This window comes from Camelus ferus, chromosome 15, assembly GCF_009834535.1.
Source record: "Camelus ferus isolate YT-003-E chromosome 15, BCGSAC_Cfer_1.0, whole genome shotgun sequence".
Classification (NCBI taxonomy): Eukaryota; Metazoa; Chordata; class Mammalia; order Artiodactyla; family Camelidae; genus Camelus; species Camelus ferus.
The window spans coordinates 39,234,549-39,259,319 of NC_045710.1; the positions used below are offsets into that span (position 1 = coordinate 39,234,549).

At 42.2% G+C, this 24,771-nt stretch overlaps 1 long non-coding RNA gene across 2 annotated transcripts; it reads left to right on the forward strand.

The window, feature by feature from the left end:
• The first annotated feature begins 208 nt into the window (after window positions 1–208).
• On the forward strand, window positions 209–14,656 carry LOC116668985. Of its 2 annotated transcripts, XR_004326330.1 has the most exons (4): window positions 209–278; window positions 1,285–1,447; window positions 5,451–5,547; window positions 14,372–14,656. It is a non-coding gene; the product is annotated as an uncharacterized LOC116668985 (long non-coding RNA). The 2 variants fall into 2 exon arrangements; XR_004326329.1 differs by lacking the exon at window positions 209–278 and having other exon boundaries at window positions 524–1,447.
• Window positions 14,657–24,771: the final 10,115 nt, after the last annotated feature.

Genomic DNA, 24,771 nt, shown 5'->3' on the forward strand with positions numbered 1-24,771 from the left:
AGACCTTTAGACTCGGAAGGAAGAGCAGATTGTTTCTGTAATTACTGCCAAGATGTCTTCTTACTGTTATTGTTTATTCTGGAGTGAATTATCTATTCACATCCTAAAATACGCCTCTGTAATTACCACATTTATTCATTCATTCATTCCCCAAATATTTATTGAGGACCGCCTATGTACCAAGCATTATTGTCAGCACTGGGAGGCAGCATTAAACACAACAGACAAAGTCCCTAACCAGAGAGGAGGGCTGACCGTCCTGAGGAAAGAAAAGAAAGGTAAGGGCACGGAGAGCGTCTGGGAGAAGAGGGAAGGTCTCTCTCGTATGGCAGGTCCTAGAAGCCTTCTCTGATGAGGAGGTGACATTTGAACGGGACCAGGATGAAGCGAGGAACTGAGATATGCAGATATTTGGGCAAACGGTTTTCCAGATAGAGAAAAGAAAAAGTAAAGAAGTCCTAAGACCTGAGCATCCTGGATGTGTTGAAAAAAGAGCAAGTTCAGTGGGTGAGGGAGAAAGAGATGTGATTAGAGAGAAACCCAGAAGCTGGATCCCATAGGCTCCCATAGGCCAAGGTAAGAATTTGGGATTGTGTTCCCAGTAAGAGGAAAGTAGTTGGGTTTGCAAAGACTTATATTTTAAAGCAACCACAAGTTGCTGCTTGGGGAACAGACTAGGGGCGGAGAACACTGGAGGCAAGAGTGAAAGCTAAGAGACTTACTGCAGCAGTCTAGGTGAGAGGTGCTGGGGGTTTGGACTAAGGTGGAGGTGATGGATAATTTTTCAGGATAGAGCTGCCAGAATTTGCCGATGGATTAAGTGTGGTGTGTAAGAGAAGAGGAGGAATCCAGTGTGGCACTTAGGTTCTTGGCTAGGTGACTCCATAGTGCTTTTCACTGCATTTTGGCACATGGGGAGGGGCAGGTTTGGAGGAGAAAATCAGAAATTCAGATCTCTTAAGTCTGAGATTAGGTATTCAAGTGAAGATGTTGAATATATCTGTTTGGAGTTCAGGGCAGAAATCGGGACTGGAGGTTTAATTTTAGAATCTTCAGGTATAGGTAGTATTTAAAACCAAGAGCCTGGATGAGATCAGCAAGGGAGTGGGTACATGGGGGAGAAGAGAAGCAGCTGTGGTCAAGTGGGGACTGGGAAGATGAGAAGGATCCAGCCAAGGTCAGAGAGGTGGGAAGAGAACCAGGTAGGTTCAGGGTCCCGGGAGCCAGATGAAGAAATTGTTTCAAGAAGAGTTTCAATTTTCCACGTCACACGCTACCCAAAAGTCTAGTGAGCTGAAGACTAAGATGTGATCTGCACTTACGCTCTGGCGCTTGGTAAACTCCCACGTACCTAAAATGGATCAGAAGTCATGTAAAGCAATCCCAGGAACCGCCTCTCCCTGGACTATTCCAAAGTGACGTTGACAGGATCTGGATCTGTCTTTATGTAAGTAAGGACCAGTCGGCTGGGAGCTGGAAGTTCCACAGCTGCTATAATTCCTTGTTGGAGATGTGTGCCCGGGTATTCCTGAGGTTATCCTGACAATTAAATGGGCAATACATGCGAAGTATGAGGCACTGGCAGCGCAGTCACTCATCGATGTCAGCATTAGCTGTTATTGTAACCTTCCTGGGCCTCATTTAATTTTTAGCTCTCATTTCAGACTGTTGCCTAGCAGTGTTCCCAAGATAAGCACCAAGTTTTCTGGAAATTATTGAAAGTAATCACAATGCCTTAGAGCTGAGAGGACTGTAGAGATTAATTACTCCATTCTCTTCCCTTGACAGATAAGAAAACAGAGATCCAGCAAGATTAAGTGACCTTCCCAGGGTCACCAGTGGCAAGACTCAGACCAGAACACAGGTCCTCCAAATGCCAAATCCTTTAGAATTGAGTAAAGCTCATGATTAGAGGATTGAACATTCCATTCCAGGGGATCTATCTCAGAGAACTGAGGCATGTTCTTTTTAACCACCCAAACCTACTAACAATCATTGGCATCATCATTATCACTCTCGATTAAAATCTTCTCCTGCACCATGGAGTTACTTCAGTCTAGAAGATTTGAAAGCCTTAAAGGCAGCTCTTCTTCTTACCTCATTCTTTACCAGCTGCTTTAAGTTTTGAGCAATCCCTTTGACTTGTAAAGCAAGTGACAACTTTATATGATACTATTACAATATTGTCAAATTGATCACTTGCTATTTTCTGGAAAGACAGAAATCTAAAGAGTTAAGAGTAGCAAGAAGCAATGTGATTCTGCATATAAAAGCATCCAAGGTTATGAGTACATTTATCTATATTATATACACATGTAGAATTGTGCGTTATGGAGATTTCAGTGCACAACACTGATCTGAAACTCATTAAGAAATTAATCTTAAATGCATCTGTGTTATCTTTCCTTTAACTTTTCAGCATACACATAGTTTGCATATATTTAGTTATTGAAATAATTTGTGTATCTGTAGCATTTTTCCATAGAGAAATTCTGAACACCACTTCATTAAACACCCAAATACTCCTATGAGACAGGGGGAGTCAGATATCTTATTTCTATTCTAGAAATGAGAACACTAACATCCCCAAATGTTAACGTGCCCAGGAACAAAGTCCCCTTCTCCCTTCTCTTGCTCACTAGTCAATTTCGTGTCTCACCCAGGAGACTGAATTTAGCCCTCAGAATTTTCAGCTGTTCCAGGAATAGACCCTGCCAGAAAATAAAGCCCACTGATTCCTGGTGTTCACAAATCCACCCTTGACTTTTCCCATCACTAGTGACCACACGCTCAGCCTCTGCCTGCCTCTAAGGTCACTGGGTCTTCGTTGCTACAACAACCGTGAATCCATCATGTTTCACTATTACAAGTAAATTGCCAGTCACTTACATTCTGTCCAGCCTTGTTAGAGCAACTGAGCTGTGCATCTCTAGAGTGGAATAGCAAATACCAGACCAGCAAAGGATTCCTTCTCTGCCTGTTTAGATTTTGGTGCCGTGAGTGATGAGAGATATTGTTGGATGTTGAGTATATGAATAATCCTGGAGGAAGAGCTGACATCTGGATAATTACAGGGTGGTTGAAAGGATTAAAATTAAAGGAGGTAACACATGCGAAGTGCTTACCAAAGCGTCTTGCTCAAAGAAAATGTTCAACATATGTGAGCAGTTGTTACTATTAGTGATTTATAGGTTAGCTGGTAGCATTTGGGAAGAGCTAGTAATCGGAATATAGTTGCCATTTATTAAATTAGACTTAAATCTCACAAGTTTACAAGGTGATTACTATTTCCTCCATTCCACAGACGAGAAAGTGGCAGACTTGGGATTTGATGAAGGTTTCTCTGACTTTATGAAGCTTGTTTGTTCATTCATTCATTCATTCATTCATTAACAAATACTAGCTAAGCTACTGTGTACTAGGCACTGAGCCAGGCGAAGAGGTGAACAAGACAGACCTCGTCCCCCAGTCTCACAGGACCTGGAGGGCCGGGAGAAGCACCATCGGGTGAAACCCAATGCATCGTGTCCCAATGCTCACCCCCATTCCTGCTCTGCCATATTGAATGCAAACCTCTGCCCTTCTCTTCATTCTCCTAAAATAAATCCATTCTATAAGGCCAGGAAGGAAAGGTTATTTTACTGAAGAATGCATAGGGGAAGGAGTTTACACTTCACGATACAAAGAATTTCTCTCCAAAAGTCTCCCGTGAGCATCTTTGTTTTTCCCACCACATCAATCCTTAACCTCCTCACCCGACCCTACCCTACCCCTAGTCTCCCAGTCCAGGGACAGGCCCCCCTGGCCCAGGGACTGCCCTGCAGGCCACTCTTTGGCTCTTCTCTCCTTACGCAGACTGTTTAAGTCTTACATCTCAGGTGTCAAACAAAGATCCTTTCACTAACGAGATATCCCTGCTTATAAGAAGGGCAGCGGATTATAAATACTTTTTTATTTTCTGGTCCCATAAGTAAACAGGCAGATCTACTGTGGTGTGATTCCCTGTGTTGCAGGATCACATACGAGGGACTTAGGGCAGCAGGCAGGTGTCCTGGAAAAAGTGACGTCCAAAGCGTGGTGGATGTTGTGGTGGCCATCTCAGCATCCACACTTCAGCTCCCGGTAATCGCTCTGATTCGGTGGGGGATGTCGGAGTGCAAAGACACTCATACCTCCTCCATGAAGCCCACATGCTTTGCGGGGAACAATTTCAACACCCTCAATTCAAGTCTAAGCTAAACAGCAGAATTTCATGCCCCTAGTCACAATTATTGGTTCAGGAGTGAGCAAGGACCTAAACTATGCCAATAAAACTGAAAAACATGGAAAAGGGTGGGATGGAGAGAAATGGGGGAAGGTCTAGGAAAGAAACACTGTCTTTTCTTTACTGGACATAAATAAAGAAGTGCATAGGCTTAGTCAATACTGTGGGCCCTCTGATCACCACAAGGACCACCAGCCTCCACAGGAAGGCTATGTTACCCAGCAGAATGAAGAGCTAAAAAGAAATTAAACCCTTCATTATCTGGTAGAGCTGCTGAATTAACCTCAGTGATGTGAGCCTCTCTTGTCTAGAGCAGCATGGCTGGAGTTTTGTGTTACCTAAAATCAAACCCAGCCTAACTGATACAGGTGAGATTGGTTCAACGAGTAGGTAGGCAAGTCCCAGATCTACAACTTACAACTTACTCATCTTCAATGAAGAAGCTTGATTTTCAAGACAAACACAAAATAGAGGACATCCTACATACTTTTAATTACTAACATAAGCAGATAACACAATGAAAAAAGAGATTTGATTTATAACTACATACACATCACATCACACTCACAAGTTTCAAAACTTAAAATAATTAGGAACTATGTAATGTGACTTTTAAAAAGAAAACTTTAAATCTTTGTTAGAACATTTAGAAAATGATAAGATAATTCAAATAAATGGAGAAACAGAGCCAGTTCTAAGGTGAAAAGACTTAACACTATTAAAATGTCTGTACCAATTGATAGAATTGAATTTAAGTTTAATTGAATTTATAGATTTAATACTATTCTGAGCTAAAGTCCAATAATTTTTTCAATCCACGAAACTATTCTAAAATATATGTATAAGAATAATAATACCATCAACAGGGAGTACAGAAAAGGAAAGCAATAAAAATTTCTACCAATACTAGCCATTAAAACCTACTACATAATAGAGTAAGGATTAAAATAATATGCTAACTATATCATAATAATGGAACCAAAAACGGACTTTAAAAGGCCTAACAATTTACAGAAGCATTTGTGTAAACTGAAGTATAACTATGTAAATTATATATATTATACATAATACTACAAAATAGTTTTTTTTAATGTAAGGAGAGTATGAAGATATGTGGCACACACTTCTGTTGGCTGGTTCAATGGTCCTTCTCAATCCCCTTCTCCCTTGCTGTCTTCTACTACAGAAGCAGGAAGAATTAAATACTTTCCCAGCCACCATTACAGCTAGATGTGATCATGTGATGCAGTTCCGGCTAAGGAGACATAAATGAAAGTCTGCAGGTACGTTTCTGAGAAAATGTTTGCCTTCCTGTTAAAATGAACTGCTGTGGTTCTCACTGTTGTCCTTCCTTCCTGCTTTGAATACAACATTCTTCCTGCTTTAAATACAGATATGATAGCTTGAGGTTCGGCAGCCATGTTGCAACCATGAGGGGGTTAGCCTGAGGGAAAGGCCAAGAGAATTTTGGTCTCCAACCTCAACATCACTGAGACCCTGAAATGATGCAGAAACCACTATAATAATCATATTTTTAAAATTTTCTGTATCTTATAATGTTTTTACATCTTGAAAATCTTGGTGGCCAGGGAGAGACTGCCCTCCCAGGATGAGCTGCTTGGGAAGTGCTCTTCTCAGATACAACCAACCAATCCATTTATTTATTTAACTCTCATACATCAAGCCAATATTTCTGCTGCCTTACATCATCTCAGGGCCACATACAAGGCAACTGCAGACCACCCTTACAGCTCAAAGCCAACCAGAATTATTCAAACTAGCCAGTTTTGAGCCATTCACTCTGCCCCGCCTTGTCTTTCTCACAGAAGCCCCAGTAAAGGCTCTGGCCTAAGCTTTTTCTAGCTCCTGCTTCTAAAACAAAACTTAATCTTTCTCCGGTGGTCCTGCATGGCATGGCATGCCCTCTTCAATCAGGAAATGTAAGTAATAAATTCTTTTTTCAATGCCATTTATCTATCTGTGTCATCATCACTCAGTTACCTCTATAAATTAAAATCTCACAAGTATACTTCGGGACAGCTACCAACCTCTAGACTTCTTGCAAAGTGAGAAGAATAAACCTCTATTTGTTTAAGCCACTGTTATTTGGACTTTTGTTAGTTGTGGTCATATAACCATAACTGATACAAGAAATATTTGATAAGAGGTATTGGATTAGTGATAGCAATTTTAAATTAGCTGAGTACTCAATATACTTCAGATGGATTACTTAGTTAATTTTTTATTAGGAGAAAAGAACAGAACACTAAAAGATTTAGAAAATTTGTGAGAAAGAACTTTTTTCGTAAAACTTTATAAAGAACCATAAAGAAAGAAAAAAGATAGGTAAATACATATACAAACTGCAAACTTCTGTACAATAAAAAATAGCAAAAGTGTAAAAAAAGTACAGAATATGAAAAAACCTATATCATATGTGACAGACTATCGGGTCATAAGTAAAATGTAAAAGGAGCTGGTTTAAATTTATTAGCTGTATTTCTTCCCTCTGATAGATAAATGGGCAAAGGATATGAACTAGCAATTCTCCCAAGGAGAAAAAGAAACAGTGAATAAACACCTGAGAAAATGTTCAGCCCTGGTAGCAATCAAAGAAATGCAAATTAAAGCAACCTTGAAATGTCATTTGACATCTACTAAATTAGCATTTTTTAAAATGATGGGCTGGCAAAGTGACAGTGATATTGGCACACTCATTCATTTCAGGTGGCACTACAAATTAGTACTGCCTTTGAGAAACACGGAGAAACATTTGTGCCTTTTGACCCAGTAATTCCAGTTTTTGCAATTAGCGCTAAGGAGAATAATTCAACGGAAGCAGACACACTCAGCACTGTTCTTCAGAGTCTTGACAATTTAATTAAATTCAATTAGCATATATTTTACACCTTCCACCTGCCAAGCAGAGGCAGTAGGGAATCAGAAATTAATAAGACACTGTATCTGACCTCAGGGGGCTCACTGTCTGGCAGAGAAGTCACATAGGTAAATAAATATATTACAAAATGGTTCAGTGAGTCCAGCAATAAAAACAGACGCAGTCAGATGAGCTGGATTTTTATGATGGGGGTGAGTAGGGGAAGTCAGCAGAGAGAGAGCAGGTGGCAGGGTTGAGAGGAGGCTTATGAAGGGGATAAGGTGAAACTATAGTCAAAAAGGCACAGAGAGTTAAAATAGGGACAAGGAGGGGTCCAGCACTGTGGAAACAGATTCCAGGAGGAAGTCTGTGGAAAACCAAGATTTGTGGCAGTGTGGAAATAGAAACTTCTTGCCCTTGTTTGACATCTATAATAGCAAAAAAAATGGAACATTCTTAAACCACCAACATTGGAACTATCCCTTCATGAACTACGATACACAGTGGACCACTGTTCCACCATAAGAATGAAAATTATGAAAAGTATGTAAGACACTTAAAAACATTTACGATTTGCAGGCAGGATACCTGGGGGAGAGCAGCTGACCTTGACAGCACTGAGCATTGTTCTGAAATTCACCTTTCCCCCTTTTCTCCCCTCAATTTTTTATTGGAATAAAAGTCACATACTATAAAATTCACTCAACATATACAAACCCATGCTTTTAATATATTCACAAAGTTGTGCAAAAATCACCACCAATTCCAGAATACTTTCATCACCTGGAAAAGGAACCCATTAGCAGTCACTCTCCATTCCTTCAGCCTTTGGCAACCACTGATCTACCTTCCGTGTCTGTGCACGTGCCTATTCCTCACCTTGACCTTTGATAAGCCTCCTGAACCCCTGCTGTCCTTCGCGGGCCTGGGTAAGCAGGGGCAACACCCATTCAGTGCTCTGGCCCAGTCTCCCCAGTCTCCCCAGTGTGATACTGGCCCTCCCCAGAGTGCAGCTGACAGAATGCATGTAAACACCACCTAGTAAAGCCTCAGACGTAACACAAGAGAATTCAACAGACACTCAAGTGAAACTGGACTCTGCTTCAGGAGCAGGTAGCTTGGCTCTGTGGGGTTCTCAAGGTCACCCTCCTAACTTGAGCGGCTACTCCCTGAGATGAGCACCACCTGAGCTCCCACCTCCCAGCTTCCCTTTTTGATACCAAGAGAGCGAGACCAGTGAAAACCAGTGTGCAGAGAGGGCAAGGGCAGGGCAGGAAGCACGTGGGGTGGGGGTGGGGGGTGTCATGCACAGAGGAAACCCAGGCTGCGTTTTCATTTGTCTACCACGGTGCTGGCAGGAGGCATGGCTTGTGTGGTGTCTTGGCCTCTGGCCGCCTTCACCAAGTTCATTAACTCTCTTCCTCTCCTGCAGGATACCACTTTGTTTCTCTTCCACGGACATTGAACGTAAAAGCTCTGGTTTTCAGTGGAAATGACCACAGATGAGTCTCTTTGAAATTTGAGTTTGCCATGTTTTCCTGACCAGCTAAGGTCATATTTGGTGGCGAAGTCTGACTTTTTTTTGTCACCACAGCACATTTTCTTTGGTGGTCTCAGGAGTTAGAATTCCTTATCTCACTCTTCACAAACAAACGACAGCAATAATTCATCACCCCGTTTCTCCTGGTCTCCAGATAACTGTGAAGCGAAGATGGGGGTGACCCATAACACCGTGTTCAAGTGCAGAGGGCAGAGGCAGCCTGATGAGCTAGGTGTTAGGAGGACCACTGACCACAGTCGGGTGGGTTTGGCTTCAACCTCTCTGTTCCCGGTTCCCTCATTGATAAAGTGAGTCGGAATAGAAAGAGGCCCCAGCACTTGTCACTAAATTGAAATTCCATAGTTTCTCTAAATCAGTAAAGTGAGGACCAGGTCTGTCTCATTGCTTAGGTGCTGTCTGGTCTCAGGGTCCTTGTGAGAGAGAAGAGGAGGGGAGGGGAAGGAGGGGGTGAAAAACAAGAGAGGAGGGGCACAGGGGAAGGGAGGGGCAGTTCAGGAGGTGATGGAGGGGAAGGGGACAGAGGAGGTGGGGAAGGACAGAAGGGAAGGGAAGGGAGGGGACAGGCAGGGATGAGAGGAGAAAGGAAAGGAGGAAGGGGACTGGATGGACAGGAGGGGAGAGGAAGGGAATGGAGGGGAGGGAACAGAAATATGGAGGGGACAGGAGGAGAGAACGGCAAATGAACAGACTTCATTGGTAAGAAGAGGGGAAGAACGGAACTAATGCTTCTGATGTCCTACTAGATATCACTTCTCAAAACCACCTCCACCGTAGGTACCAATGTTGCTCTTTCCAATGAGGACCTGAAATTTCAGACTCTTCAGCACCCTCTCCTGTGTGTTGAATGAGCCATACCCATCCCTCTCTCCCCTGAGATTCCAATGCAATTGGACAGGGTTTGAGACAAGCTGGGCTAAGTAACTGGTCCAAAGTCTTACAGAGTTAATCGTGATGCTGAAATTCAGACTCGGGTCTATCTAGTTCTGAGACCCATGTTCTTTTCACTCTACTAGGCTGAGAAAAGAAAACACAAAGGAGAAAGGGTTTCAGAGTAGATACCTCTTTACATACGAAATAAAAAATGGGCTAAGAAACTCAATGAAATCCACCCTCAAAAAAAAAAAAAAAAGAGGAAGGAAAGAGTAGGCTGAGTTAAGTAAAACCTATTCAATTCAAGGGAACAGATTTAAGATAAAGTCTCAGAGGCATTCCTGGGACAATAGGCTTTTTCCATAATTAACACGTCTCCCTCTGCACTGGGCTGGCAATAACTCGTACTGCCTTATTCTTTAACAGTGATGTCGATTCAACAATAAAGCTTCTCATTTCATGCACATTCACAATCTTTAAAGCACTTTCACATTCATGATTCCTTTTGACCCTTAATATAATAACAATAATAATAGGGGCAAGGTCAAACAAAAATTTTGGAAAAAGACCTCAATTTGATTGTGACCCCTGCCACTTACATGCTGTGTGACCATGGGCTGATTAATTAACCATGCTGAGCCTTAATCTTCTTTCCTATCAGATGGGATAATAAAAGTGCCTACCTCATAGGATTGTGGTGAGCATCCAAATAGATAATACATGTGAAGTGCTGACCAACACAGAGTTAGCACTTAAGAAATGCTAGCCAACTATTGTTTTATACATGTTTCTCAGAAAAATTATCTGACACTTGAAAATAGGCCGAGATTACTAAGCCTTCTTTTCAGTGCAGAAATGGGATTGCTTTTCTACTGACTTTATACCTCGGTAGGTGCAGAGGCTAACTTGAAAATTTTTGTCTGGTGAAGATGTAGATCATTTCTGTCCAATTGAGCGGGTAAGCCCTACAAAGATTAGTTTACTGTCCTGTTGAACATTAACTGGTTTTGTAGCTAACTTGGCAATCTTACAATTTTTAAAATTAAATTGTATACACACACCTCTAACGCTCTTTGGACCAGTTTTAACATCGTAATATTCCCCTCAATAAATACAATCTTTGACATGTATTCATATTATATTTGCCTGAGGGAGATGATTCTACCCTTTTATACTATACCATGTTAGCTGGGACAGGGAGGCCTGCCCCATTCACCTGAGGAACTCTGACTGAAACTCTGAAAAGAAATTTTGACTTGCCCAGAGTTAGGAGCAGAATTCAGCTTTCTCAAATTCCAGTCCCATATCTTTTGTTCTATCTTGTGCCTTTGCCAACTGATATTCGAAAACAGGGTCAGAACAATTAAGAATATAAGGCCTCCTCTTCTCTCCAGCTTCCGTGGTTTCCAGGCTATCCTCACAGCCATCACTCAGACAAAGGGGAATGCAAGAAACGCCACAGTGAGCCTGCTTTCGAAATGTTCTGCTTCTCTAAATGGTTTTCAAAGGCATAGAGGAAAAGACCACTCTTTAAAGACATCAAAGTTCTAAAAAAGAGACGGGGTGGGGAATCTGAGAGTTCACTAACCTTGTTCATGGGAAATCAAAACTATTCTATGCAAAATAAATTTAATCTACATTGATTAGGTAGAGGGAGACTGGGTTGACTCTATCCTGGAATTTGAGCAGACTCAGTGTCTCTGAAAACTCTATATTCTCTTTTCTCAGCATGAGAGGAAAGTAAGCTTTCAGAATTAGAGGGTAATAAAGAGTGATCCCTGTGTCAGTGGGCTGAACTCACTGGAATGCCCTTACCGGGGAAAGTAACCAAACCTAACCTGGTGCTCGGAATCCAGTGGTCCAGGCTGTTCTGGAAAAACAGAAGCAGCAAGCAGAGCGGAGGAGAGGGAAGGTGAGCACGGAACCGGGGTTAATTTAAATTAAGCAGCGACCAAATCAAGTGAAAGAAGCTACCCGTGCCTTTATTACAACTGCGGGTTTATTAAAATAACATAAACAAAGGTGGTTTTTTTTGGTATTTAAAAAATTCCACGAACATTGCATTTTGGCATAGTCGGCCCCCATTTGTGTAATTCTTTCATCTTTGAGTTTCCCAGGATTTCCTCCTATTTCTGTAGCTGCTCCTTCTCTGTCTCCTGATTGTTCATCCTTAATTCCTCAATGTCAACTCACATGAGAGGCATTCATTCCTCGGCCCTATCCTCTCACCCCTACCTGATTTACAAGTCATCCAGACACCTCTGCTTCCCAAATTTTATCCACAGCCTCAACCTCTTGCCTGAACTTAGAACTAATATATCCAGCTGCACATGTGAAATCTCCATTAGATGCCAATGATCAACTTAACTTTAATATGTTCAGAACAGAGTTTGGGACTCTGTCCCCTCACTCCACACCCCTGTCCCCCCAAATAGCAAATTCTAGGTCAGGGCCTTTGCACGTGCTCTTCCCTGGGCCTGGAGCGCTCTTCTCCCAGTCATTTCATGGAGAGCTCCTCTTTGTCATTCGGATCTCAGTTCAAACATCAGTTCCCTCATGGAGCTGCCCCTGAGCCCCCATCTAAATCAGCCCCTCCCTCCCAGCACCACCACCAGTCATTGCAGTGGCTAACCTCCTATTTGTCACTATATGGAATTCTGTTACTTAAGTGTTGACTTGTTTCCTGTGACTCTCACCCCCGCCCCACAGTTCTGCCCCTCACCCCAATAGAAGGCGCCTTGAGAGAGGTGGGACTCATATGTCTTAGTCACTGCTAGTCCACCAACAACTAGGCACTCAACAAATTGTTACTGAATGCATACAGGCATGCACAGATGCATCTCTGGAGGTCTGTTTTCCTGTAAAACCAGAGGGTAATTACCACAAAAAGCATGCATGATGACTGGGAAGGAAGAAGACACCAATGCAGGCATGACCTTGAATCTTTAAATTGATTCGGGATTAGTAAATGCCACTGGGACAGTGAAGAGAGTAGAGGATGTGTGTGGGGGGAGGTGAGCAAACAGGAGAACACAAAGAAGTAAATTGTTCGCTTTTCAGACTTTGAGATTCCAATAATCCCTAAGTGTCCAGAATAACTGAGATTGACATACACTAATCATTTTATTTTTATTTAGCCAAGTAAAGATATGTGGGGGGAGAGTTATCATCTATTGTCACCACCATCATAAAATAAAGGACATTTAATTTCCAAAAAAGGAGAAAAGGTGTAAACTTCACATTTTTTTCAAATTGAATAAACCTAATTTTCTGTAAACTTCCTTTATTGATTTTATTTCTCTCATTGCCCTATGGTCCTTTGGAAATGTCACCCCTGACATTGTGGGGAACCATTGACTTAAGTGACTGTCCAAGGTCAACAGGCCATCACTGGAAGTTTCCCAAGTCTGTACTTCTCAACTTGTCTACAGCCAAGTGAAACTCTCGGATAAATATTCTCTCCCAGGGTATTGCGATGTGCAAGTGGCCTCAGAAACTTGGCACTGAAATGTTACTTAGAATTTTTCTCAAATACATTAACCAGATATAAGGCCAGGCATTCAAAAAGAAAAAGTAAGATATCTGAAACAAGTAAATGAATGAATACATGTATGTGCATGTTCATGGGTGTGTGAGTGTGCATGTGTGTGTATAATGCACGAAAAAAGAAACTGGTGGTGGGTGAGTAGAGTTGTAACATGTAAAAAAGATTGGTAGGACCCACTGAAAACAGTGACCAAGACACCCAGTATCGTGGTTCTGTTACATAAAACACAGAATAGAGTTTCCTTTCTTTTTACTGTACATTGTTTTAGAAATCAATATTTTTTAAAGAATAAGCTAAAAAGGTACAAATAACAGAGACAATTGAAAAAAAAATGTTTAGTCCATTGGGGAAATTAAGAAACAAAACCATGCAAGACAGATGAGAGCAAGGGTTATTCACATTCACTGCTGAACCCATTTATTCAGCAATGACACCCACATGAGAAGGAGAATATATTTTGAAAATGGAAAAGTGAATAATTTCCCCAGATGACTTACTTCAGATGAAAAGAGGAAATCTGCTTGCAGAGAATATGCAGAACGAAAATGACAGTGAGTAGAAACCAGCTGTAAAGGGAGAAGGTGAGAAAGACCTGGGCTGAGGGGCATCCGCCAGCCTGCATGTGTAAGAGGCAGGGTGGCTGGGACGTGTGTCACAGCCCATTAGATGCCACTTTAAGAAATTAATAATTTAGGGCTCAAGGGGAGCATCGGGTGACTGCAGTCATACATACAGCAAATTATAATAAGGACTAAGTGTTCTGGTCATTTCATTGACCTGCGGGCTCCTGGAGGGCAGTAAGCGGACTCAGCGTCTGGCTCTCCAGACAAACAACAATAATAAGAGGGAACAATCATTAGAGGAATAATGGTTCCAATCTGGATCTCCAGCTCTGCAGGGGGCAGCCACATAATCCACTCAAGTCAAGAAGTAAGAAAACTCAATTAGCAGCTGTCTCTGATGAGGGAAAGGCGTAGAATTTTCTCCCACACACTCTCTAAGCCATGGGGGTGTTTTTTGAGCTTCTGAACAGCAGTCAGGAAATGAGGCTGTTCAGTAAGTTGATACCGTGAACCACAAGTCCCCTGAAGAGCTTAAGTGGAAAATAATACTAGTGGATACATTCGAATTCCCGATAAAACCAAAGCTATTCTTTTTACGTGGTTCCAGTAGAAGTTGTCATATTTTAAATAAACACTGAACAACGTTTGTGATTTAGAATTCAGTTCAAAATCTTTTCTTTTGATGCAGCAAGCAAGCGAGTCTTTCACTGGTACGCGAGACAAGCAAAGAACGTTGGTACCAAGCTTCCTGGACCAGAGAATGCCCACCAAACAGGCTCCTCCTGCAAACATCTTGGAAACAAAATGGCTCGCAGACCCTCTGGTCTCCCTTGGTTACAGCATTCAGAGCTGGGCTTGAATCCTGCATGCTGTTGGGGATATATTCCCAAGCAGAAGAGAACAGACCCAGGGACCCTGATTTATTTGAATTTTAATAAAAAAGGTTGAAAAGGCTTCTAACATTTTTGCCTCAAGATTTATCTCAGCTGAACTCAGGTTAGTCTTTTACCCCTAGGGAGAATCCCTGTGAGGAGGTGGGGACAGGAGGAGAGAGACAGAGCTGGGAGGCCTGGATGGTGGTCACATGGTGTCACATTCTTTCTCTGCACTTTATTTCCTTGGCTGGATAATTAGGGTATTGATGATCTTTAATATCCTTTCTAGTTCCAAAATAACGTGATTTGATGTTTATAACTCTGTGTCATTGGACGGAAAGTTTGACTAGGTCTGCTGCCCAAGAATAAAATGGTTATATCATTCAGTTATTGAAATGACCAAGATAACCAGATTAAAAAACACTTGGCTGATGATTTCGGCAACCTTATCACTGACTGGCTTGACCATGAAGTGGTCCTTCTGATTACTTAAAAGAGCTTTTCACAATAGCTAAAATAGCTTTTAAAATTAAGAATAGCCATCCTTTGGTCTCCGTCACATAATGTGACCTTGTTTATGGATATCTTGAGACACATATCCCACAGGGTTATTTTGTAAACGGTCCTCTCTTAGTGTCGAGAGTACAATGTGTTTGCTGCACTCTGGGTGCTTCTCGTTATACTTTACAACTCCTCCTTCTCTGCCCACTCCCTAGATGTTACTTCCCTAGCGCTCTTTCTCAGAGCCTTTCCTCTCTTACTGTATTTGTTTTCTTTGGATGATTTCACCCTCAACCCACAACAGTGTGTGGTAAATGTTAACAAACAGCTCTTCCAGGGGGGTAAAAAGCCCCAGATCTGTAGTGTTTGCTGATTTGTGTGGTGTACATACTCTCGCCACTGTTGATTTCAAGCCACCAATCATTGTGGAGTTGGGAACTGATGCACAAAACCGGCCCTCACCAGCAGTACAAGCCGGCTCCAGCACGCCACCATGCCCGTCAGCTCCACTACCACCTACATGCTGAAATCCCACCCTCTTCTCTCTCTCTCATTTGTTCCAAAATCAAATCTATTTGAATGTCACATCTTTTCAACGTCATCAAAGGCAAAATGGACACACCATCTTCCCATAAACCTTTCCCTTTATTCTCAACTTCTCAAGGTAACCAAGGATAAGGGTGATTTACCTGGCCAACGGGAAACATGGTAACCTTGAACTATTGTGTGAAGGCATCTTTTGAGCAATGGAATAAGACCACAGATTGGTGGGTGGATATGGAGTTTTTCCCAGCAAAGAATGGATGTTTCTGCTCCATCGTCCTAAGAAGTGGTTTCTCTTGGGACAAGAAAGAGGAAATGGGGACTGCTTTGAACTGGAAGAGAGAAAGATCTAGGGTCTCAGACCAACTCAGATACAGAGAAGCCTAGAGTCGCTCTACTGGCAGAGGAATTGCTGTCATGTGGAGGTAGTGAAAGGTAACACCAAGTTCTGACCTAGCAGCAACGTGGAGGTTGGAAAGGCAAGGCCGAAAGAAAAAACAGGGAGGGGCAACTTCTGGAGACGCCAGATGGAGGCAGCAAATGTGGACGTGGTCAGTTCCTAGAGGGGACATCCCATTTCCGAGGCTGGAATAAGGGTCCACAGGCAGCAGGGACCATAAGTCATCTGATCCCGAAGAGCAAGGATCTCAGAAGGGCACTGACAGAAGCAGCAGCAGTGAAGAGGCAAGATTAGCAGGTCAGAGAGGAAGAACCCAAGGGACTTGTTCAGTAGCTCAGCCGAGAGGCCCTCTAAGATGCTGTCAGAAATAACAAACAAGACATTCTGACAGGAGCTGGGCTCCAGCAAGTAGTTCCAGTGCAGGCTCCATGCTCTAAGAATTTAGATAAACTACGGAAGAATAACTTTATGTTGGAGTCACAGGCCAGTGAGGCCAGGGTATTCCTTCTGGATTACATTTATTTCCATCTAAATCAGACCATTTACCCCAACGCTTAAGCCTGAAAACTAGGAGTCATTCTGTATTATCTCACCTACCACGGATACTCAGTCACAAAGCGCCGTCAGTTCCATCACCCACATTTTCTTGAATCCATCTTTTCTCTTCATGCTCACAGTCATTCCTTCATTTCAGGCCTTCATCCTTTGTCACGTGGATCTCTCCCAGAGCCTCCCAACTAGTCTCCCCAATTTCTGCCTTGCTCCTTCCAATCAGCCCACCTACCACATTGCTACAGAGTGATTTTCAAAAACTTGTTTCAAGACACTCCCTTGGGAAAAATCCTTCAGGTTGAAATCCAGACCCCTCAGGATGGTACATGGGATCCTTCATGGTCTCTCTGGGCTAATCTCATGCTCCCCTCGCACTTTCAATACACAGAGTCATCCGTGTATGGGAGGATGCTTTAGATCTTTTCCATACTTTCTCTTTTATCTTGATAATGTCATTTAAAGCTCTCGTACCTTTTATTGTTGGTGGGAACTTACATACAGAAAATAGTATGGAGATTCTCAAAAAATTAAGAATAGAACGACCATATGATCCAGCTATCTCACTTCTGGGTATTTATCCAAAGAATACAAAACACTCATTTGGAAAGATCTATGCACCCTTATGTTCACTGCAGCATTATTTACCATAGCCAACATATGGAAGCAACCTCCGTGCCCATCAATGGATGAATGGATAAAGAAGATGTGGTATATACATATCCCATAAAAAAGATGAACTCTTCCTATCTGTTACAACATGGATGGACCTTGCAGGTATTATGCTAAGTGAAATAAGTCAGACAGAGAAAGACAACTACTGTATGATTTCGCTCATGTGGAATATAAAAAACAAACAAACAAAACGAAATAAATGAACAAACCAAACCAAACAAAAACAAACATGCAGATACAGAGAACAGAGTAGTGGTTACCAGAGGGGAAGGGGAAGTGAGGGGGAGGGAGAAAGGGGTAAACCGTACGGTGACAGATGGAAATTAAATTTTTCATCTGTGATGGTGAACACACTGTAGTGTATATAGAATTAGAAATATAATGTTGTACACATGAAATGTATACGATGTTCTAAACCAATGTTACCTCAATTTTTAAAAATTAAAAGAAAATGAGGCCAAAACTCTCATGTCTTTCTTGCATTATACCCCTTCCGGTTTTCCTCTTACATCTCTAGTTGTTCCTTCCCACTTTCTTCTTCCTCCACTCATCCCTTCAATGTTAATTTTCCCTCAGGTTCTTTCCTCAGCTCTCTTTTCTGTCTTCCTAGAAAATGAAACTCATTTCTGGGGCATCTGCTTCCAACTAATGATGAATTCTCTCAAATCTTTGCCTTCAGATCAGACTGTACTTCTCAACACCTCCACATTATGTCTCTCAGTTATCTTAAACTCCTTATGCCTGAAACAGAGCTCTCCCACCTTCAGATGGGTTTTCCCTCCTATGTTCTCTCCCTCAGTTTATGTCTGTTTGGAAGTTGTATCAGTTATTTACTGCTGCCTAACATGTCATCCCCAAAATAGTGGCTTAATACAACAGCCATTTATTATTGCTCACAAGTCCATGGGTCAGCTGGGCATTTCTGCTGACCTGAGCCAGACTCAGCTGAACCTGGCAGGACTCCCTTGTGTCTGGAGCCTCAGCTGGGACAACTGGCCTAACTGGGCCATATGGTCTCTCATCCTTCACCAGATTAGCCTAGGTTTATTCATGTGGTAGATGGGCAGAGGTCCAAGAGAGAAAGCAGAAACCATTCAAGGCTTCTGGAAGCTTAAGATGGAAATGAACTCACTATTACTTTCATTGTATTCCATTGGCCAAAAGTCACAAAGGCAGCCCAAGCTCAAGGGATGGAGAAATACACACAGATCTTGATAGAAGAAGCTACAAAGTCAAATTGTAACTGGTGCGGATATGCAGTGATTGAGAAGTGCAACGATTTTTGCAGTCTACCACAGAAGTAATTCTAGAGGTCTCCATAATGATAATGTGGTAGTGGTGGTGGTGGTGGTGGTGATGGTAGCTTATGTTTACTGACTGCCTAGCACATTCCTTGCTCTGAGCTAATGTCCAGGAAAAGACAAATCCTGCATTGTGTTCAAAGTTATTCATTAAAATCACCTTTTATTTTATTTATAAGAAAATCTCAACTTTATAATGAGATGATATAGAATGCATGTAAATTTCATCAACTTATTTCACAAGGATTAAATGAAAACAAATTCTCTGTCATTTAATGGACCTTTTATTTACTAATCCCTTGCCCCGGACTGGACTCATTCCAGCTTTAAAGATTTTCTGGGTATTTTCTCCTATATTTTTATCAGCTAAATATGGGCAAAGAAAACTGAAAGATGTAATCTTGTCAGCATCTTCAATAAACTACACTTTCATATTTGCTGAAATAATGCCTTTAGAGTAGGATACAAAATTTATGTTTTCCACAATTATATATATTCACAAATAATAGAAAACAAGTGCTCATCAGACTTAAAAAATGTTCTCTTTCTTGTGAATTTAATAATAATAAGGGGAGGGGGTAGCTCAGTGGTAGAGTGCCTGCCTAGCATGCACAAGATCCTGGGTTCAATCCCTAGTACCTCCACTTAAAAAATGATAAGTAAATAAATAAACCTAATTACCTCCTCCCCTAAAAAAAAAATAAAAATTTTAAATAATAATAAACTAATACATTTTAATAAACTAATACATTTTAATAAATAATAATAAACTAATACATTTTAATAATAAATAAATTGTAGCCTCTGGTTTTAACTTTGATTGTAATCAAGGCTAAGTCAAATATATTTGGGTTTATAATAACTTTTTCCCAAATAGGTATTTTACAGTATCGCATTTAGTCCTCATAGTAACTCAAAAAGGAAGTTATTATTTTTATTAATTCCTTTATTTAGAATTGAGGTAATAGAAGTTTAGGATGGTCAAATATGTAGCTCAAGGTCACAGAGCTAGTAAATGATGGGGCCAGTGTTTGCATTCAGGTAGTCTGACTCCAGAGCCATTCTTAGACAAAATGCAAAATTGGCACTTCCCTCTGCTTCCTCCCCACACCTAAATGACTGCCAATTCTACCTCTTTCACACTTCCTGACCTAACCCCTCCTAACCAACCCAGCTGGTCCTGAGTTTGTTAGGCTTACGCTCTTGCCTAGATTCTTCCTTTAGGTTTCTGATCGGTTCCCCGTTACTAGTCCTGCAGCTAAAGTACAAATCTGACAACTTCCCTCTCTTATTTGAAACTCTTTGAGGAGTAACGCACAAATTACAACTAGAATGTGATTCCATTTCTCTCCTAGTCGGCTGGGCCTGCCATAACAAGACACCGCAGACTGGGTGGCTGCCGCAGCACACATTTGTCTTCTCCCAGTTCTGGAGGCTGGAAGTTCAAGATCAAGATGCCAGCAAGGTTGGTTTTGATGAGGACTCCTCCTGGCTGCCTTTTCACTGTGTCTTCACATGGCCTTTCCTCTATGTTTGTGCAGGGAGAGAGAGGCCTCTGGTGTCTCTTCCTCTTTTTATACGGACACCAGTCTTATTAGATTTGGGCCCCACTCTTATGACCCTATTTTACCTTCACTACCTCTGTAAAGGTTCTAACTCCAAATACAGTCACATTTGGAGTGAGGGGTGGTTAGGGCTTCAACATAGAAATTTGAGGGGAAGGCAAAATTCAGTGATGACAGACAACTAACTACACACACACAGGAATGGCTAAAATGAAAAGGACAAACAATATCAATTGTTGGAAACTGGAACAGTTGGTACTCTCATACACAGCTTCTGGGGCTTTAAACTAGTCCAATCACTTTGTAAAACTGGCAGAATCCAATCAAGCTGACTATAGACTTAGCTTATGACCCAGAGATTTCACTCCTAGGTATTTTATCCAGTGGAGATGCACACATATACTCACTGAAAGACATGTACAAGAATGTTCAGAGCAGCACTTTTCAAACTGGGAAGTATTCAAATATTGATACATAATAGAAAGGATAAATAAATTACAGCAAATTCAAAAAATGGAATACTGTACACCAGTAAGATTGAACGAACCGTCTTTCCATATGACAGAATGGATGATGCTCAGAAACAGTGCTGGCTGGTAGAAGACACAGAAGGCTACACACTTTAAAATTCCACTTAAATAATGTTCAAAAACAAGCAAAACAAATCTATCACGTTAGAAGTCGGGCCAGGGGTCCCCCTTGGAGAGGGAGACTGACTGGAAGGGAACAAGAGCAGGCTTCAGGGGTTCTGGTTACATTATGACCTAGTTTCTGGCTACACAGCTGTGTTCAGTTCATAAAAATTCATCCAGCTGAACACTTATCACATGTGCACGTTCCTGCATTTATTTTATACTTCAAAAAACATTTTTCTTAAAAAACAAATAGTCTGAAGACTCCCTATCAACCCAGGATAAAGTTCCAATACTTTAGTCTGGCCTAAAGCCCTTTGTGACCGGGTCCCAGGCCCACCTTTCCAGTCCTAAGAGTACTACTCCTGGCCTAAACTCCAGCCAAACCAAGCCATCACCAATACCCACAATGCATATTACTCTTTCACCATCTCCCCTGCCTGAATACCCTTCTCACTTCATCTACCTGGTTAGCTCTTTTCTCAACTTTAAAAGTCAGCTTAGACCTCATTCTCCACCAGGAATCTTTTCCTCACCCTCCTCAACCCAAGCTGAGTTTGGAGTCCCTGCTCTGTCCTCCCTTCACATTCTATGTACTTATACCTTTGGTACGTGGCACTGTCATTTTTTGGTCTATACATCTGTCTTCACTGCTGGACTGCAGTGTGATGAGGACAAGGACTGTGTCCTTTATCTCTGCATACACAGCATCTGGTGCAGTGCCCAGCTCATAGCAAATACCCAAAGAACAGCAAGTGAATTAATACAGGGATTAATGAAATTTAGCTTACATCTTGATTTTGGTTCAGAATTTTTCTTTAGTTATTCCAGCAAAAAAAAAGAAAAAGTTAAGAAAGAAAGAAACTAATCTGGCAGCACAGATTATATATTGCTCAAAATTTAGTTTGCAATGAGTGCTTTGTTCCCCCTGAACATTAATGTCAGGGAAACCAAATACACATTTCTTAAAATATATAACAGTAATATTGCCCATTCCTTAAGGACAGTCCAACTGTACAAAATTATTGCATTCCTCTGGAATATGGGTGAAGTGTTAATGTTCTTGGTTGGCTTGAAACTCAAGAAATTCCTCTAACATCTAGATTGGCCATGTTTCTTGGTGGATCTGCCAAAAATTCCTCAGATATCCCAGTCTGAGATTTATGGACTGAGAGGTTTATGATATTTTAGATTGTAGAAAAGGCTATTGTTTTACGTATTAGACAAGTCAACTAAAGGCAGTGAAAGCTATGATTGGGCTCAGGGCCTAAAAAATGAACCGAGTTGACAATAGTCATTTTCTGTGCAAGTTTCAAACGGGCTTAAACCAGGCACAATGCTAAGTAGTGATTATACTGGATTCTGAACAGTATTTCTTCCTACTTTTGAGAGTGGGCGTCAGGCATGACTCCATAATTTAACGCCAGAAAAGATATTAATGGTGAGAGGTGTGATGAGGAGGATATTGCCATGATGATGATTCGTGGTAAATAAGGGTGCACAAGGTGCCACAGAACAAGCACGGACGCGAAACCTGACCGCAAACTGCTAAAAGTCCAAAATAGTTAAGGCAAACGTGAAGAGGCAGTAGTCGAACTGTTTTAAACACGGGTATAATCTAGGTAGTGAACCTCGGCTTACCTTTAAGGCATCTGCCCACCCCGTCTTCCACGAGGACGTCACCCACTCCACCGCGAGGAGCTGACCCGCAGGCCTATTCGCAGCGTCCCTGCCTCCACGCACCACCCTCTTGAGCCACGCTGATTGGACAAGACATGGACACCTGACTCAGGCTGGACCAGTCAGATGCTCTGGATTTGGACTTGCGCGTCAGTTAAGCCAGTGCTCCTAACCAGCGGCTTTGCAGAGCTTCCTGCCCAGCGATTTGGGGTGCAGAGGGGTGGGGAAGCAGAGAAAAGTGGATCGGAGGGAGAAAAGAGACACAATAAACCATCGTGGCGGCATAGGGGTTGCCGAGAGGAAAAGATCGGTTCCTGACACCTTTCCTAATTCTGTTTCCAACCCTCCAGAAAGATATGATACATTTTTTTCTCGAAGTCTGGCCTGCCCTTTACGACAGAACACGACGTTTTTGTTCATATGCTGCTTTGAGTGGATTTCTGAGTTTCCAGGACTAGGACACACGTGCTCTGGTATTTGGGCAGGTCTGTCTTCACTTCCCCCAGTGCCTTCGGAAAAGGAAAGAGTGTGCGAATGAACTCATCCCTCCGTCGACTGGGATTGCCCTGCAACAGTCTGGATCCACGGCCACTGCCGGCTGGAGTTTTAGCTCTGAGGGCTTGCAAGCTGCTGGTTAAGTCAGGGTGTTAAAGTGGTTCTTTAAAAAAGGCAGTATGACACCATGAATGATGATATTTGAGCGTCAACAATACAAAATTAAGCCTGTGGAAAATGTTAGTTACGATAACTAACACAGGAAATTGCATTTATGTATGGAAACTAAATTTAGAAACTTGGACAGATTGACAGGATCCTTCTTAAATCCATGTAAATAGCCCAAGCCAGGTGCCAGGAAGTAACTGCACTAGCAGGGACTGGCTAGGCCGGCAAGCCTCTTGGCTGTCCTACAGTTTGAAGAAAGAAAAAGGTCTGTCTCTAGGTAAGTTCTTTTTTTCAGGAGTCTTATCTTCCAGGATAAGACTGGAAGAGAGAATTAACAGTTCTTGAAAGAATCATTTTTCAAGGCGGTCCCTATTCTTTCCCTGCTTTGTGTCTGTAAACAAGGGAAGGGTGTGGTCAGGACTTGGATTTGCTCCCAGCAGTGTTTATGCAGCCCGGCCAGCTGCCTGAGGCGGGATCCAGGGGAAAGGGGGAAATGTGGGTGTGGGTGAGGGGAAATCTCTGAGGCTCCTCCCCCTCATCCCTTGTCCCCTTTTCTGAGGACACCCTCCTTCCTTTACCACTTTGAGTCCCATACGGGGGTCAGAAGCAGAGGGGTGACATTAATGGTGGTTCAGTAGGGCGGGAACATTCATTGGAGTGGGGCAGACGTGTTTAAAGGCCTGGTATTATGACCAGTGCTACTCTCAGACCCAGGTCTGAGGGCCCTCTGCCCTGGGCCATGCACCCTAGAGGGTGCTCCTGTGGCCCTCCTTAAGGCATGCTCCACCCCATGGAGTGAAGAGCCTACCAGGTATAAGAAACGTGCCTATCAGAGCCCATGTACCCCCTCTAGACCGTAGTGAAACACCAGAATTCCCTGTGCTAGTGGCCCCGAGCCTGCTTCCAGGACCTATGCAAGCCTCTTCCCAGGAGTGTCCTCCCAGGGTGCGTATCCCCTAGATTTCAGGGTGGCTTAGGGACAGGTGTTTGTAGAGAGTATGAACTAGAGTTGGACAGTGCATGCTGGGGTATCTGTATTTGAGTTTCACAGGTGAGAGAAGACCAGCCCTGGGCCAGGGGCTGGGGTGTGACTCTGGGCATCACTTCTTTCCAGCCCAGACCAAGAAGTCTGAAAAGTCTAAATCTGAATCTGGTCTTCCAGGTTGTTTTTAAAGGTTTATTTTTCAAAGCAGGAGAAGAGAATATATTTTATTTAACTTTATCTTGGTGTAAAACATTTGCCAGGGAATGTGGGTCTCTATTTGTACTCTTGCTCTAAGTCCCCGACCACTTCAACACTGTGTGACCTTAGATGAGTTACTTGCCTCTGAGCCTCAACTTCCTTATCTGCAAAATGAAGGCAATAAGAGTAGACGCTATTTTGAGAATTTAAAATGTAATTAGTCCAATTATTGCTATGTGCCCTTTGCAGATTGCTTAATCTCTCTGTGCCTCAGTTTTCTCATCCGGCAAATGGGAGGATACTAATGATACCTGTCTTATAGGTTGTTATCAGTTAATGTACCGATGAGTTTTAGAATAGTGTCTGGTGCCTAGTAAATGCTACGTAAGTGTTAGTTGTTCCTTTTGTTATTATTATCCACTGCCCACAACCACCACCTGGCCGATTGGATTAAAGGAAAGAGCATATGTAGTGTGTAGGTCCCAGTGAAGCACGCCTCTACCACATTTTTTTAGTTACTT